Here is a 17,295-nt window from a genome sequence, read left to right as displayed (position 1 = left end):
TATGAACTCATAATGCAGTGTGTAATTCTAAATTAAAGCCTCATTCAAATCCTGGGTCATGTGGCCCCAACGACTGAAGGCGTCAATGACTCCTAATAAAACTCAACTTCTACTTGTTTACACAACCTATGCCATAGGCTACCCTTAGAGACATGTATTTCTAGCTCAGTCCACCAGGGGGTTTAGAAATAAAGATGAGATGTCAAACATCCTCAACTATAATAATAATAATAATAATAATAACAATAACAATAACAATAATAATACGTTTATTTGGTAAAGCCCCTTTAACAGTGCGAGTAAAGCCCCTTTAACAGCGGTCACAAAGTGTTTCACATAATATTACTAGAGCAGTAACAACAATAAAAATCAGAAAAGATGAACAAAGAAAAGAGAAAAACATTTGTACAAAATTACATCACATAATAACATCCACATTAAATGTGGACAAAAGTCTGTACAGCGTATGTGCATAAGAAGAGCAATCCAAAGTGTCAGAGCCACGAATTCAAAGGCACGATCCCCCCTAGTTTATAATCTGACAAGAGGGACACAAAGTACACCCTGTTCAGAAGATCTGAGGGGTCTACTGGTGATGACAGGATGGAGCAGGTCAAAGATATAAACATACAGCACATACAACATATAATACAATATTTCATTGTTCCCCGGGGGGGAATTTGTTGTCACAGCTTTGCACAGTTGGTACACACTACAGGTATACATGTATAAAAAAAACAGGTGTGTTTCAGGGCTTTATAAACAAAAACAAGAATTTCAAAATGTATTCGGACTTAATTGGGAGCTAATACAGAATAAAACGGGTATAATATGAATGGACCTGATGAACCTGGTTAACAATCTTGCAGCTGCATTTTGAATCATTTGTAAATGGTCAAGGGAGGACTTATTGAGGAAATGAAAGACACCCATCTGCGCCCCCTCAAATAGGTCAAGTTGCAGTTTGGATTAAGCTTTAAATTACCATGACCTAGATGACTGAGAACCTTGTTGGACAACAGAAACAGTTTAATTTGTTCAAAAGGATTTTCTGTAGGAACCTAGGGACTCTTTTATTGAAATGAAGATTTTCTGGAAGAACTTACCAATTTTAAGAAACATTTGAAACACAATCTTATCAGTTTAATTTGTATACCAAACACCTGAGTATGCAATTCTTCTCCAACTAGTCCAATAGCTCTAGATTCAGCTGATATACAATGATTACACAGGAAGGCAGGTGGTCTTATAGGTAGGAAGACAGGCAAGAAGGTCGTCTAATCATTTCAGTCTGTCTGCATAAAATGATTAGAATTTCAAGACAGATTATGAAACAAATACATGCAAAATAAATAGAGTACCCTACCTGTCATACAAATAAACTCCACACATTTATATTCATGATCATGGCCTTATTGTTAATTTGTAAAAATTAGCTTACGTCAAATAAAAAAACTAAGAACTCCTCCTTCCGCGATTCCCTGAAAGCTTCAATCAAAGCCATGGTAGGTGAAGGGTTCAAGAATAGGGCTGCAGGTCTCTTGAGCAAGGCAAGGATCCCAAATGTCATGTTGATTGTAAAGGCTGCTGCTGCCCTCTTCCAAATCCTTGTGCTTAGTTATGGTAACCTTGTACCTGGTGGGGGTTAAGTTAAATAATATTGCAGGGAGAGGAATAACTTAGATGAGGAGTAGGAGACTTCTTCAGATAGAGCACAATAGCCATAGCACAGAGTTGAGTTCACAATGTGATTATGATTTTAGTCTGAGTTACATTTAAAATCAGATTCTCACCTGGCCCAGGACATGGCCCTCTCCTCTGCTTGGCTCTCTGGGAGGTGGTCACCAGTGTTGCTGAACACCTGCAGCCTGTAGGAGCGCTGATGACCCCACCGGTTGGTCTGGTTGCTCGCAACATGGAGGTAACGTGGAGTCTTGGCGCCAAAATGTAGTGCTGCCTCCTGTAAGAAGATGAACCTTATATATCCTTTGTGATTGGAGGTTATAAATGAAAGGTTTTCCAGATTTTAAGCATCTCCTTTAGTGTCCTTATGTGCTGTTCATTAGACAGCCCCTATCACCTATCTACGGTGGCCGGTAGGGGTCAAACGCTCAGCAACTGATGAAACGACACACATTTAGAAAAACGCACAGCATATATAGAAATGCTGCACATTCAAAAGCAAATGCAAACTACCACAATAAATGCAAAGGCTGAAACGCGCTGCAAATAGGCAAAACAACTGCATAATCATCAAACGCGCTGCAAATACAGAAACGAAACTTAAGTTGAAACACACACAACCAGAAAACAACTGCAAACACAGAAACGCTGCAAGTTCAGCCTTAAACTGAAGTGCTCCAGGCCTGTAGGGGCGCTGTGGAACTGTTCATTTTGGTTTATTTACGGGAGAGAGTAAGAGAGACAGCTAGGAACAGAAAGTTATGTTTAGATAGGGAAGTTGTATCGTTGAAAGACACAGGATAACTTCAATGTTACTGAAACGCGGCGATAAAGCGAGTCCGACCGGGATTCTGACATCGGGGACGAGAGCCGAGTGTGGGTCTGTGGCTGTAGCCCCGGGATGCCTGGAGCTAGTGCTAGCTCTGGGGCTATGAGCTCCAGCTGCAACTCATCCCTCTGCACCCGCTTTCCCAGCCTGACACGTCGTGCTTTCGCCATCCCTGGTGTCCGGGATGAACTCGCTACTCACCTCTTTGCAACAGTTTAACATTCTCCCTGTCATCAAACACTGACAATTCACCCACAGAGAGCCCTCTGCCCCGGGCCTGACAAGTTCAAAATCCTGGCATACTCAAGCCGGGCAACAGTGCCGGTAGCCGGGCAGTCAACTTAGCAAAGCTACCGCTCAACAAGACCTCATTTCTCAAAGTTGTGTTTTTCCCCCCTACATGTTATAATGTCGTGTTTGTGCACAATAGAACGTGGGGCAGAACCCCGGTGAAACACTGCTCCGGTGAGAGGAGTCTTGTGGCTCCGGTGGTGTTTAATTAAAATCACCTCCCTTTCTGCCTCCCGCATCTGTGAGCGACCTGAGCGGGGATTCAATGAGAGCATCCCCGGTACGCCAGGAGAAGCCCGGCACCACCGGGGTTCTGCCCCACGTTCTATTGTGCACAAACACGACATTATAACATGTAGGGGGGAAAAACACAACTTTGAGAAATGAGGTCTTGTTGAGCGGTAGCTTTGCTAAGTTGGCTGCCCGGCTACCGTTCACCATTGCCCGGCTTCAGTAGGCTACGGGACTTCCATCTGCCAGGATTTTGAACTTGTCAGGCCCAGGGCAGAGGGCTCTCCGTGGGTGAATTGTCAGTGTTTGATGACAGGGAGAATGTTAAACTGTTGCAAAGAGATGAGTAGCAAGTTCAACCCGGACACTGGGGATGGCGAAAGCACGAAGTGCCAGGCTGGGAAAGCGGGTGCAGAGGGATGAGTTGGAGCTGGAGCTCATAGCCCCAGAGCTAGCACTAGCTCCAGGCATCCCGGGGCTACAGCCACGGACCCACGTACCTATCCCCTGATTTCCACTTTCCCAGCAGTGACCAAATGATTTCTGCATGAAACAGGCTGCCAATTCAAAGAGGATGCAAATTACAGTTTTTCTCAGTCGCTTTGGTACATTTCTCAGATCAGAATTGAAATTCTGAAAACTACTTGTTCAATCTTCACATCATTGTGTCACTTGTGCACATCAAAAAAGCAGTTTCTAATTTCTTTGAACAAGTTGCAAATGCTTTGGTACATCCATGCAAATGATTATGTACAATTCTCTGCTGTTTCCTACATTATCAATTGCTTATGTCATGTTGATCAAAATGTATTATAATGGATCTCTGTTGAATAGTCTCACCCCCCACAACATTTAGGCATTAGTTCATCACATAAGTTTTTACATGAACAGATGGTTCATTTACATGGTTGAACAAGTTGTCATAATATGTCAAGCATATTTCTATACATTTCCATTAGACTTTTTTTCTAAATCTGTCCTGAATTGGTAAATTGCTCCAAGGTGAATCTTGACTTTCTCTAACGAAGGGAAATGTGTGAAGCATTAGATCAACCAATAATCAACTAGTTTTCTGAAATAGCTCAAAGGTGCATCTCATGAACCATCAACTGGCAAGTATATATATAGCCGGAGCACAACACAATGTTACAATGTCTGACAATGGAAGGACAAGGAATTGGATGGGGTCAACAGCCAGAGAGAAGAAGAAGAGGAAGAGGAGTGAGGCTACGTGGCGGAGGAGCTGGGAGGCAAAACAGAGGAAGAGGCAGAAGAGGCCGAGGACATATGCGTGTTCCTGATGAGATAAGAGCCACACTTGTAGACCACGTTCTCAATCATGGGCTTACAATAGCCAAGGCTGGTCGAAGGGTGCAGCCAAATGATGGGAGAACAACTGTGTCCTCAATCATTCAGACTTTTCGTCGACAGAACAGTTATGTAATCTAACAAGAGGCACTGTACTGTAATACTGTATACTTTCTGTAATGCTTCATACAATATTACAGTATTCCACTTGCATTTTACAATATACAGTAAGTATACTTTATACAGTGATATTTTATCTTACTCAATTTTGTGTTTTGCATTACTATATTTTTTCCACATAGGACTGCAAGACAACTTCACAGGGGTGGCAGAGGGCCCCTTTTCACACCTGGTGTGACTTGGTCAAAATATCATCGGCCACAGAGCTACAGTTGATGTGCCAGGCCAACGGGCGGGAACATAACCATGGGTGCTGCTATCTCTAAGAATGGGGTGCTAGCGCATATTCCCATTATTGGGCCATACAATACAGAGCGTCTTGTCACCTTTGTAGACACTCTCTACAGGGATCTCATCCCTGAACAAGAGAGGGGTTAGATTGGAGATGACTTGCCAAAGTATGTGATAGTTTGGGACAATGTCAGTTTCCATCGCTCCAACATCATCAGGCAATGGTTTGCGACCCACAACAGGATGCTGATGGAGTTCCTCTCCCCCTACTCCCCATTCCTCAACCCCATTGAGGAATTTTTCTCAGCATGGACATGGAAAGTATATGATCGCCAGCCACATACACAGATGACCCTTCTGGCTGCCATGGATGTAGCGTGGGATAACATCACAGCAGATGCCTGCAGAGGCTGGATAAGACACTCTAAAAGATTCTTTCCACGCTGCATTGCAAGAGAAGATATTCGTTGTGATGTGGATGAGAATTTGTGGCCCAACAGACACAACAGACAGGAACGTCAGGAGGTGTACACTCCAGAGTACACTGTTATATTGACAACATGACTAAGCAATTTGACTGTCTTATCCGTACACAAGGACACAGATATTTACTTTTGAGAGATTAACTAAGGATTTTAGAGACTGGCTTTTGCAGGTAATCCATGGTGTTTTGCTATTTGTACGAATTGTTTTGAGAAATGCACTTACTGTTTTGCAAATGTCGAAGATGATTCGAGAAATGTACCAAAGCGACTGAGAAAAACTGTAAATAATGCACATGGAAGCCCAAAACAAGTATATAAATGGAAGTGAACTGCCAACCTTTTAAAACAATGTTCTCCAAAAACCAAATCAATCACATAAACTGCAAACCCCCTGAAAATCATTTACAATACAAATTGAAATGCACAAATACATTAAATACTTTAAATTGACAGAAAAACACTGCACAAGATTTTAGCTAAGATTATGAAAATACTTTACCTAGCAGATTCACGTGAACTTTTAATTTTTTTTTTTAATTGATAGGTACTTATTAAATAAGGGTCACTATTGGCATGCATACAGATTAAACTCTCAGTTTGAATGATTTTGATGACATGGATAGGTCATTAGCATGGAATATTAATTGAAATAATATGAGACTGGCAATAGGCATGCATGAGACAGGTTGCCTCCTGGAAGAAGCGTACACCTCTAGCGACCCCTCTTATACAATTAGGGCCTTTTACCTAAATGCCAAGTTGATGGATTACAGGTAATGTATTTGATTTAAACAATGTAGATTTTGTAGTTGATCTAAAACATAATAGCCTAAAGGGAACCTAACCGTCAGAATATTGTAATACTGCGATTTAAGGTACCTTATATATTTGCTACTTTGAGTGGTCTAACTCAGACCCAAAGAATGGGTAAACACTTCTGGTACTGCTGTTTGTGTTTTGCTTTGACTTAAAATGGAACGTTAGAAGTCCATCCATCCATCCAGTTTCTTCAATTTATTTGATGTTGGGTCGCAGTCAACCCAGACTTCCCTCTCCCCAGCAACATTTTCCAGCTCCTCCTGGGGGATTCCAAGGCGTTCCAAGGCCAGACGGGATATACAGTATAATCCCTCCAGGTAACTCTGGGTCTACCTCCAAAGGTAGGCGTCCAGGAGGCATCCTAATCAGATGTCCGGATTATTCGGAGGAGTAGCGGCTCTACTCCAAGCTCACCCCGAAAGTCTGAGCTCCTCACCGTATCTCTAAGGCTGAGCCCAGCCACCCTCCCGGAAACTCATTACGGCCGCTTATATCAGCGATATTATTCTTTCGGTCACAATGCCTGCATTATTGCTGAGCCAATCCGTCTGTCAATTTCACGGTCCATTTTACCCTCACTCATGAATAAGACCCTGAGGTACTTAAACTCCTTCAGTTGGGGCAAGGACTCACTCCTCCAACCAGAGAGAGCAATCCACTATTACTTTAGAAGTATAACTTTTAAAATTATTATTTCATAATTTTTCCAAAGAAATTTACCAATAGAATTGATCTGGTTGTTTATACATTTGCTTGCAGCTATGCAGCTATTAGAAGGTTATTTTTACAATAATAATTTCTTATATTAATACTGCACCTGTTCTGTTTGAAGCTGTTTCTCCACCAACTGCGGGATCATGGCATGGCGTTCAGGCATCCAGGGAAGAGAGACATTGACAAACTCCATGTCTTTGGTCTGGAATACATTCTTTACTCCTGTAAAAAGGTAAAACTGCAAGTTATTTTACTTTCAGTCGGTACGATTGTATGTTTTTATAGGCAAATTGTATTAAACATATGAATTTTAATTATTTGAGTCATAGTATTTTTAATTACACATACCTAAAACATCAAGATCCACTTTGAAGTTAAGGAAATGTGTGTGGATATTTCCAGTGGTATTTTCAGCCACTTGATGACCAAACTGAAAATGATTATTCATTAGGAAGGAAGATTGAACATAGCCGCTTGCATGTACTTTGGCCTCCACTGAACCACTTTGGTAGAAAATTAAATCCCAAATGTAGTCATAGTTTGCTATAGCTGTGATTGTCCTGAACACTAAGGCACTATTGGCAAGTCCTCCATAACTGTTGTAGACAATCTCTGAGAAGTGCCTCCGTAGAGGTTGGCCCATGTCATGCTCAAAGACACAAATTGAGTTTCTGAGCCGCCGTGGAACAGCAGTGTCTATGAAGGTGGCTGAATAGGGGCCCCCTCACCAATTCATAGACACATGTACCCATGCTCAAGCTGTTATCCAAGAACTTGGTGGGCATGATATTTGGGGAAACAGACCCATAAACTGACATAGCCCCTTGAACGCTTAGCTCATAGATGATCCTCTCTCCTCTAAAACGAACATCAAAAACCCTCATGCCCCTTACTGCGTTTCAGCCAAAGGCGAAACTCCAGTCAAGGTATACAATGTTATTTTTCTTTATACTGAATCGCTTGCCTTGTACATAATATTGTTGGGGTCCAACACCTGTGGGTTTCTTCTTGGGTTTGAGTGATGCATAATTTGGCACAGGTTTGTAGATGATTTTCTCCACAGTCCCTGCTTCATATGTCTGCTTCAGTTCTAATAAACTATTAAAGTACTGTCCATTATAAAGCACTTTCATCACATGCCAGGAGGAAAAATTGGTGCTTTGGTGGTCTATCAAGATTTCAAAGCCAACTGGATGGATATAGTAGCCCTCCTCATCTCGACAAAGTGTAATCCAGCTTTGTCTGTCTCCCTCTGGGCATGCTTTCATAATATACACTGTATGATGATGGAGTTAAACCAAAGCTGTCATTCAGCAATGTACTCACTGGTTTAAGCACATGCAGCATGAATAAATCCATAAGTATGTATTCCTGGGAGGTAACTGGACGTGCAGTGAAAGGGATCTCCTTTTTGTATCTCTCAACAGTGACATCTTTGTGGTAGGATGGGTTGGGTATCGGGCCAACTACATATTCCTTTACAAAGTTCTTACTTCCATAAAAAACCACTGCAGTTGCTTCTCTTTTTGGTTTTGGCCCGTCACCATCCAGATAGTGCAAAACCTCCTGTTTTTTTGGCAGGGAGAGCTCGATCATATACAGGAAGTCAGCTGAAGGAGGTGAAGATGGTTCAAATGAAATGTTCATCCCTGGGATCTTGGACATGTAGTCACGCACCTGTAGAATCTCTTCAGCTGAGAGGTCAGCAAACACAACACTGCGCTCATTGTGGTTGACTGATCGGTCTGGGTTCACCTGGTGAGCAGGGCACTGTGGAGTGCGCTGGGTGTTGAGCCATATTAAAACACAGTTACTGATCAGCAGAGCAACAGCTACAAGAACCAGAAGGTATGTAAGGACCCTGAAAACAGTTTTGCAGATCATTTCTTTGCCTGTGTACAGCAGGTATAGTTGTGGAAATGAAATGAAAGCATTTCAGAGAGACCGGTAAAAGGGGCGAGGCTAATGGTTTCACAGGCTGCTTTTACAAGATAACGTTACCATGTGATGTGTTTGTTTTGATAAGAGCAGTAGCAGTCAGTTTGAGTCTCATGCAAATTATTACTGTAATAATTATTGAGTTGTATAAAGGAGACTAAAACTCACACAATGATAGCAATGAATGTTGTCATGTAATTTAATATAACATGTTGTTAAACAGTAAGCTTGGCCAAACTTGACTTAAGAAAAGCACTGTGGGTCAACTATATTCATATATATTGTCATTCTTTGGCCCTTAGATTGAATTTGAATTGTTCAAAGACCCAGTTGAACTTTGTGTTAAGTGCTTTTTATAAGAAAATATCATGATACCACACTTCGGAAATACTTCTGAATGCAAATGCTGATGGGTAGCTGTCAAGTTTTGAATTTACCCCCCCAAAGGTAGAGGACCCAATTGCAGTCAAACTAAAATATTTAAAGGTGCACTATGTAGATTTGGTCATGAAATTTTGAAGTTGGAGAATTAAACAATCCTATGCTATATTTTCTGAACTAAATACACAAACTTTATTCAAAGGAAAAAATAGGACCCTGGAACGGTGTTTGGAGCTAAAAAGCTACAAGGAGAGTTACTGTTTCACTGTTGCGGGCCACTTCCAAAACTTCTCGGGTTGCATTTTATCTTCAGTGTTACAGGGACCAAATTTTCCTCTGAGGACAGTTTGTGTATTGAGTTATGAACATATACCACATAATTTTTAAATTTCTCCAACTTTCACATTTCTCTACCAAAACTCCAAAAGGCAAATAGAAACTTACTTAGAATTAAATCCAAAAAAATCCAACAAAAATCCACAAAGAGAAAACTGGGAGTCACAAGAAAGCACTGGTAAGTAAAGCAGTAACCACGGGGAAAATCTGACAATTGACTGACACTGAATGGAAGAAACATAAGACACTAAATACAAGGGGCAAACAAACACAGGTGAGACAAAAGACTCATGAGAAGACAATGAAGGCAATCACAACTACAACATAAAACAGGAAACACAGAAAACTAAATTCAGGATCATAAACATAAAAATACACAGAGAAACAAAAAGATACAATGGAGAAAATAAAACATTAAGCACCAGAAACTTTAACCAGGAATAAGAACAGAATACACACAGGGTTAAAAGCAACACTAGGGAAGAACAATACAAAATAAAACAGGAAATTCATTCTGAAATTAACAAAATATTAAACTAAACAGGAATCATGACAGGTAGCAGTTTAAATGGTAATTCCAACATTTCAATTAATCATAAAATGAAGTAATACATAACACAGATTAATCTCACTCCTTATGTTAATTTTGTAGGCTAGCTGTTAAAATTAATCAACGAGCGTGTCATCATTTCTTTTTAAATCTCTCAACATCTCTGTTATTTTTCAGTCAGGAACTTGCTATCAAAGTGCATTGTGGTTGTGTTGTGCATTGTGACGGTGATTCCAGGTTTTTATGGCTATTCCATTTATCGAACCTTGTTTGGGTTCCTGTCTAACATTCATCGCAATCCATTGAACATGATCATAACACTGAGCAAGCACTTACAACAGGAGGACAAACCCAAAGGGACAACACAAAGCCTCAGACACCACATGCACACTTTACAATCTATACAACCTTCTACCCCTTAGGCCACAGGTACAGATCTCTCACCTTCGGGACTAAGAGAGCCATGTCAACCTTTGTGCCCACATCCATCAGACTCATGAATGGCTGATTCATTGTTTAATCTTTTAATCTGGCTGTTGTTGGGCCACGCAGGTTTAGGACAGTCAAACAATGGACTTGGGCCTGCACCTCATTTGAGTAATTCACTGAGATCACAAAGAGGCCTCTTAAAAGGACTCTTAATCCCAGAATCCCCTGTGGTACTTCACACCAACGCGTGAAGTAAGGGGGGACCGGAACCTCTCTCTCCTCATTGGAGGGGACTTGAGGTAGACCCCCCATGGAGCAGGCCAGGCTACAAAGCTCCAAGACTTCCATTGCTCTCTCTCTTTCCACGCGCTGACTTCAAGTGTTCGGAGACACAAGCTCACCTCCTGTTTCCTGCAACAATCTTCCTTTGTTTTAAATTTTGGCGCGCAGGTAATCCGCGGCCGGCAGTGTTCTAAATCCCGAGCTCGGATTGTCCAGTTTCTCGGAGAGCGTCAGACTATAACAGATTATCAGAAAGATAACGGTCTTATTCCGTCCTGCAACGAAAGGACATCAACGGACATCTTTCCACTCGACGGAGAACACATCGAAGCCACTCTTGCCGTAAGGGACCATCGCCGCCATCAGACGCCTCTGCACCAGAACGGACAGAAGATCTGTTTTATCGCCGGACTCCTTTCCTTCACCAAAGCGATTCACAAGTGAGGCTTAATTAGGTCTGGGCAGAATTAGCTTTAGAGAGTGTTTTTAACAATTGTTTGGTTGAAGCAGAAACTGTAATTTTTATCTTTGTTGGACTGCTGCGTCCTGAGTTTTACCTGTTTAAAACTCTTGTTGTTCCCGTTTCGGACCGCTGCGTCCTATATGTGTTTAGCGTAACAGCGTTATAACCGGGTATTACTCTTCTGATCAGAAAGGCCAGTGTAAACCGTATTAACTTGAATTCAGCCATTGGTTTGTTTCTGTGAATGAAGGGAATTACTCCGAGTTGTGGCGTGGGATTCGGACTCTAATCCGGCCTCTTCAGGCACGCATTGCTCTCCTCCTCTATTCTCCTCATTTCTTTCCCTTTTACCATTACGCACATAGGCTACACCCACACACACACACACACACACACACACACACACACACACACACACACACACAGAGATCTATACACTCAGAGACACAGATCGTGTAAGGCCGAACTCGGTCTCTTTTAGACATTAAGGCCACATTAGGTCTTTGTTTGGTGTGCGCCATCGGAAGGGCGACCACATGGGACGAAGCAATCTCCCCCCTCTTCCCCCCTTCTCTCTCTCTTTCATCCACAGACACACACACACACACGCACCCAGGTCTTTGTTAGAAGTGCGCCATCGTGAGCGACCACGTGGGCACAAAGCCATCTTCCCCCTCTCTTCTCCCCCCCCTCTCTCTCTCACACACACACACACACACACACACATTCACACCCCTTCCACAAGCCTTGCTTGATAATGTTTGTTGCTTAGATTAGTTTATGATAGTTATTTGTTTGATTAAGTTCATTGATTTTGGATTGATGTTGCTTTGTTTAAATAAATTCTGTTATAATTTAAGAGAGCAGTTGTTTGTGATTACTGGTGTATTTGCATTGTGATATAAGCTGGGTGTGAAGGCTTTGTGTACGGATTCACGCCTTCAATTTATTAAATATAGTTATTAATTATTAATAATATTAGTAATTAAATAACTAATTTGAGACTGATTTGAGTGATATTTTGGTTATATTTCCCTGAGTACAGGGTGGTGCCCCAAAACGAGATTAAACATAGTTTGATGATATTTTATTTATATTATTAATAATTAAGTATAATTATTAAAGAATATAACCAAAGTTGACTTGATACAACCCCAACACTGTTGTCGTTTTAGTTAATTTTTCTTATATTTCTCCTTATTACTTTATTTTATTCATGTTTTACCCATAATAATTTTACTCTCTTTTCTCAGTATTTTGTCTGCTATGTTTTAACGTATTTTGTCCCTTTGGTTTACCTTCATATTGACCTGAATAGAGTGAGATGGTACAGTAGGGATGCCATTTCTTAACAGAACACAGTCTGATTATGCCTGCTGAAATGAGCGTACTATGGCAAAAAGTAGGAGGGACACAAAATGGGGAAGGTTTCTTCAACTCCAAGTGTATATAATGTTCCACTAGTTGAATATTATACATACAGTAAAGTACATATAAATGATTATACATATAAACATTTTATTGTTGCCTCACTTTATGATGATATGATATTATGTCCCTGCACCCTTAAAAACAAGGACACAGATAACAATAGGCATTACCTGAAAGAAAGGTCACTCCTTAACTTATTGTTGGGTCAATCATGTGAGAGATTTAAGATTTTTAATTTGGCATCATTTTGCTCAAAGCTAATGAGGCTGATTCAATAAACAAACAAGATAAATTAATCTCATCCTGCTGATAACAGAAAAGAACAGGGGTTGATTCTGGTGTTTCTCCAGTCAAGCATTAATTTTAGCATAGACTGCAAGTGTTTCTTTTTCTTTTCTTTTTTTATAGAACAGAATTCTTTGAACCATCCAGGTGACTCTGCAATATATGAAGAAGGGTGCCTAAAGCATCCTCAACATCCCTACCTGCCCTATAGGTAAATTGGAAGGGGTTCAATGTTTCCGGAGTTACACCCAAAATCTAATTTTTTACTACAGGTTAGTAGGCTAATGGCTGGAAATCTTTAAGAGATTTTGGTATTTGATCTTGGGCACAAGTACAACGTCAGACTCTTTCCAAAGGCAAGTAAGGAACTCTTTGGTGTTAGAAAGATTTCAATAAAATAATGGAAAAATGTTCAGCCAATGGCTCTGAAGCTGAGATGCTTCTCTTTTTCGCATCCCCTGAAGACTTCTAAAAACACATTCTTTATCAATACTTATTCCCAATTGTTGTGGAGAAGCATTCGTGTACACAAGCATTTTCTCACTAAAACTTAAATGCTTAAGAACTATTTAAAAAGATAATCAAGTAATTAGCAAATTCAGAGTCTCACTTGCCTGCAAGGGAAATTGTTCACTTTTTCGATTACATGCATATAATAGATTTAACACCCTTCCAAACTAGTGTAATGGGTGTGCCTGTCCTGCTGAAGTTCTAAACTTCACTGGATGCACATCTGTTACTGGTCGTGATATCTGCGTTGTGTTCTGGTGTTGCGTTGAAAGAAGAAGTACTCGGACCACGATCTGCCACTGGTTTCTCATTTATTGTGAACCGTGCTGGCTGCTGCATCTGCACAAGTCAAAAAGAAATACAAAAGTCTCAGTAACATGCAGTCTCTCTCACACACGCGGGTCTCCAGTCCCCTTCTCTGAGTGAGCTTAGCGCAGACTGCTTTTTAATTTATACATGCAAATAATGCATTTTTAACAAAGGTCAAATTCTGTTTTAAACAGCATTAATGTCTTTAAATAAAATGTAACACTAAATGAAATGAAATTATTTAAATGCTAAAAGCATTTGCAGCACATGAATTACAACCAGCATAATTATTTATACAAACAGTGAACATATAAAACACACATAAAATGCACATACCTGCACAAGTCAAAAAGAAATACAAAAGTCTCAGTAACATGCAGTCTCTCTCACACACGCGGGTCTCCAGTCCCCTGTTAGCAGATAAACACAGAGAAACCCTGTAGCACTTGGAAACATGTGTCTGCTAATAAACTTCATAAAGTTCATGCACAAGTCTACATTTAAAACACAACTCTTCTGCATGTTCACCAACTTAAAGAGTAACCTCCAATTGCAAACTGCTGCATTTTACATTGTCTATAACAAGAAATAGTGCTAAACCATGAACAGCGCTAACTATCCTTACCTTCTCTCAGTGAGCCTAGCGTGGACTGAGAGAAGCACAACACATGACGTCACGCACACTGCGACCTCTTAAAGTGACAGTACAGGTATTAACAGTTGAACTTCAGTGAGCCACAAAACACACATTAAACATGTTAAAACGAATATTTCTTCAATGTTTATCAGGATTTGGTGAAGTTTCAAATATAAAATAATAGAACAGTCCCAAGCACACTTTGTCTTTATACTTTAACTAGTGAGTATGACGATAGCGTGCAATTTCTGCTCTAAACTCAGAAACGGTTTACTCTTTTTTTGCATTGTACGCAACACTTTAAAAGTATATAGCTTACAAAGTGTTTGAAAACACATGCCCATTTGTGCAGTAGCCTCTACAAATGATATCAGTACGTCAGCCCGTAATCATTGATAAGTTGCACTTCTGGAGCGTACCATATTTATAGGGACTCAACATGCATGACTCACTTTGTACTGAAGAAAGTCCAAGATGGACTAAAATGTCTGCATGAATAGTTTGTTGGCTCAGCCAAACTATGATTCAATACAAATATTTCTTTGTTAAAACTTCTGCCTGTACTCCTTTTATTCTCTGTGACCACATTTTTCTTTGGACTATACCCTAAAATTTACTTTTTCGTATTTCCCCTTAAAGTTAAGACTAGATCCTGGTAAAGATGAAAGTTATTCACAAAGCTTCTAGCCCTTAAAATAGCTGCTAAGGTGTAAAACTGTTAGGAATGGTGAGGAGGCTACATGAAGAATGTTCTTTTTGACTCATAGTTGAGCCGAACAGACAGAAATGATTCATGCAGACGTTTCAATCCATCTATGACTTTTTTCAGTGAAAAGTGACAAATGCTTTTTGAGTTTCTCTACATGCGGTAACCTCCACAGGTGCATCCAAACACTTATTAAGACTCTTTAATGCTGATATAATGATCAGCTTGAGGCTGCTGCACCAGTGGGCATGTGATTTCAAACATTTTGTTGTCTATATACTTTTAAAGTACGGCTTTAAATTTATCTCACAGAGATGTTCATTTCATAATGTTTATTATTACTAAACTGTATGATTGGGCCCATTTCATTTCACTGTCCATCTATGCCTATTATAACTAAGGGAGGCCTTTTCTCTCAATTTCTTTTGAACAACCAATCCCCGCTTCTGGAAAAATGTGTCATATAGCAATGGGGGCAACCACACCTCCTCAATGGGATCAAACTTTCTGTCTCTTCTTTGCTCAGAGTTGCTCTGAAAATGTGATTTAGATAGCCACTGCTATGCTGACGATACCCAGCTCTTCCTGTCATTCCGGCCAGACGATGTTACAGTCTCAGCAAGAATTTTGTCATGCCTTGCTGATATCTCTAAATGGATGAATGAACGCCACCTTCAACTCAACCTTTCAAAGACTGAGCTCCTTTAAGGTTTAACATTTAAGGTGCAAGTGTCCTCAATTGCCCAGCCATGTCGATTTGCCCTGTACAACATCAGGAAGCTCAGACCTTACCTGTCAGAACATGCTACACAGCTCCTGGTACAGGCTCTTGTGATATCACGCATTGACAATTGCAACTCTCTACTGGCAGGTCTTCCTACATGCACTATCAAACCTCTGCAGATGATACAAAATGCAGCAGCACGACTGGTCTTCAACCTTCCTAAAAGAGCACATGTCACTCCGCTGTGCATCTCCTTACACTGGCTCCCAGTTACTGCTCGCATCAAATTTAAAACTCTGCTGCTCGCTTACAAAACAGCGACTAAAACGTCTCCTCCTTACTTTAACTCTGTCATCCAGGTCTACACTCACTCCCGCCCACTACGCTCTGCCAATGAAAGGCGTCTGATCCAACCTTCACAACAGGGTCCTAAGACGCTGACTAGACTCTTCTCTTCTGTCGCCCCCCGGTGGTGGAACAAACTACCAAACTCCATTCGATCTGCAGAGTCCCTTTGCACCTTTAAGAAAAAGCTAAAGACCAACCTCTTTCCTGAATACCTACGACCTTTATGATGAGGATGATGATGGTCTCGATATATTTTTTTAAAGATTTATTTTTGGGCTTTTTGTGCCTTTAATGTAGAGATAGGACAGTGGATAGAGTCGGAAATCAGGGAGAGAGAGAGTGGGGAATGACATGCGGGAAAGGAGCCACAGGCTGGATTCGAACCTGGGCTGCCCGCTTGGAAGACTATAGCCTCCATACATGGGGCGTGCGCACTAACAACTGCGCCCCGGTCTCGATATTATTGATGATGATGATGGTAATGACGATGGTTTTTGTTTGATAATGGCGACTTTAGAGCTCTCAAGAACTGCTGTCAATGTTGTTCTTCGCCTCTGGTCACTTCCTGTCAGCACCTGTGTGTCCAATCGAACTCAAAGCTGATCGTTTGCACTTACTGACATCATTTCCTTTTTCTAGATCCTTGCTTGTGTTGTACTTACTCTCTGATGTACGTCGTAGTAAGGAGGTCCCTGAGAGGATTCTCAGAATCTTTGTGAATGCCCTCGATGAAAATAAAGATATCAACATGAGACATTAATTTATACGAGAGAGAGAAGGAAATGTGCGCTTGGTGCATCAAGTCCCCTGGCAGTCTAAGCCTATAGCAGCACAATTATTTTGATATAATTTTTTCTTCTTTTTTCAAGGACAGTCATGTCCACACAAAGCTTCAAACACTGAACCCATTACACTTTCCTGGGTAAGTCAGGCTATAAAGGAAAAAAACAGAAATATCAAAAACATTTCTATTAGACAATATAAATCCTAGGACGGGTACAGCATCTGCAAGATCCAAATTCAACATAGCCATGACAGGAAGTGAACAGCAGGAACCTATGGACTGCAGTCTCAGAGGAGTTGCAGATGTGCAGCAGGCAATGAATTAACAGCAGGGTCTAGTCAGGAAACGCATGGGAAAAGAGCCAGAAGTCAGGTCCCAGAGTAGTGGACAGCCAAGACATGAGGTTACAGT

General features: G+C 40.8%; 1 long non-coding RNA gene and 1 pseudogene across 1 annotated transcript in view; one reads left to right on the top strand and one right to left on the bottom strand.

Annotated features, from left to right (window-relative positions):
• The window catches only part of LOC132995636 (uncharacterized), a 169,882-nt gene that overhangs the window by 140,205 nt on the left and 12,382 nt on the right, over positions 1 to 17,295 (top strand). The window lies entirely within an intron of this gene.
• LOC132954362 (primary amine oxidase, liver isozyme-like) lies at positions 253 to 8,695 on the bottom strand (annotated as a pseudogene).

The sequence above is a fragment of the Labrus mixtus genome, chromosome 20 (assembly GCF_963584025.1).
Source record: "Labrus mixtus chromosome 20, fLabMix1.1, whole genome shotgun sequence".
NCBI classification, from domain to species: domain Eukaryota; kingdom Metazoa; phylum Chordata; class Actinopteri; order Labriformes; family Labridae; genus Labrus; species Labrus mixtus.
Note: the sequence above shows the minus strand (reverse complement) of the source record. Positions and strands in the feature narration are given on the sequence as shown.